Here is a 1,700-nt window from a genome sequence, read left to right as displayed (position 1 = left end):
GTACCAGTTGGGATTCACCTGATTGTACTTCATTGGCCACCAGTACCAGCAATATCAACCCAATTCTAGACTCCCGGAAAGCTTCTAGGAACAAAGATCTGGTTAATAGTTGAGAATTTGCTTTAACAGATGGAGCATCTTGGAGGGGAACTAAGACAATCTGTTGGTTCTGATGCTTGAACGAATATGTATTAGATTCTCCATCATGAACAGTCTTCTTATCAAACTGCCATGGGCGGCCTAACAGAAGATGGCAAGCATCCATAGGTACTACATCACACCATACTTGTTCCGAATAAGAACCAATGGAGAAATTCACAAGACAACGCTTCGATACCTGGACTTCGTTCTCTTTCCGAATCCAAGATAATGCATAAGGTTTGGGATGATCGACCGTGGGCAGCTCAAGCTTGTTAACCATGGTTGTGGAGACCACATTCTCACAACTTCCGCTGTCAATAATCATCTGACAGACCTTTCCTCCAACCGTGCACCTGGTCTGGAAGAAGCTGTGACGCTGACCAGAATTACCTTTCTGGGAATTAAGTAGTCTTCGGAGAACAAGCAAGCTTCCCTCATCAGGAGGAATCACCATTGTTTCTGCCAACGGATTGTTCTCTGAGTCGGGCTCCATCATCTCTTCTTGTTCTGCATCAACTTCCTCTATCAAGGTAACAACCCTACGATTTGGGCATCCTGACGCAATGTGGCCGAATCCTTGGCACTTGAAACATTTTCTTGGAGCTGCTCCACTAGTCCCCTGTAACTTCACTGTTCCAGTAGAAGATCTAGCATTCTCCTTGTTCCAAGGAGGTATCCCAGTAGTTTTTCCATCAGTTTTCTTGACTTGATTTCGATCAATTCCCTCTTCTTGAATCGAATTTTTAGTTCGAGACCACTTATTGGGTCGTTGTTGTTTCTCCACCTTGAAAGAAAGATCAAACACATCTTGAAGGGTCCAATATGGCTGCAACTGGACTACATGGGCAATCGAGGGCTGCAATCCTTCTAAAAACCGGGCAATGGTATTTTCTTTAGGTTCAGCCAACTCACACTGAAGGGACAACTGTTCAAACTCAGCAATGTATTCTTCAACAGTGAGTTGATTTTGTTGTAAACGGTGAAGTTTCAAAAATAACTCCTGACGATATCGTTCCGGCAAATACTTACGCTTAAGCTCCTTCTTCATCTTAACCCATGTTACGATTTTGCTTTTTCCTTCCCTGTCTCGATTACGTTTTAAGTTTTCCCACCACAGTGATGCATTTTTCTTTAACTTGATGGCGACAAGCTTGACTACTCGATCAAGAGGAATTTCCTTAAAATCCACAATTCTGTCTACAGTGTGTATCCAATTCACGAACTCATCCGGATCCAGTCTACCATCGAACTCGGGCAACTCCACCTTGACTCCACTGTCATCACGAGAACGTCTCACGCGACCTGGCACATTTCGTCTTTCCTCATCTTCACTATGAAGATCTTGATGAAAAGGGTTAACCTCCTCTTCTTCTTCTTGAACGTCCTCCGGTTCTTGACGCTCAAACCTTGCGAGTCTTTGCTGCAATTGCTGGATTTCCCGTTGTAAATCCTCGATTATCACGTCTCTCGTCGGTCTTTGCGGATTCCTTCGAGGCGGCATCTTTGCCGGCTCTGATACCAAATGACACCGATCAAGAACAGAGTAACGGGAATAAGAA

The sequence above is a fragment of the Dendrobium catenatum genome, unplaced genomic scaffold (assembly GCF_001605985.2).
Source record: "Dendrobium catenatum unplaced genomic scaffold, ASM160598v2 fragScaff_scaffold_812, whole genome shotgun sequence".
NCBI lineage: Eukaryota > Viridiplantae > Streptophyta > Magnoliopsida > Asparagales > Orchidaceae > Dendrobium > Dendrobium catenatum.
The sequence above is the reverse complement of the archived record's forward strand: the minus strand, read 5'-3'. Positions refer to the sequence as shown.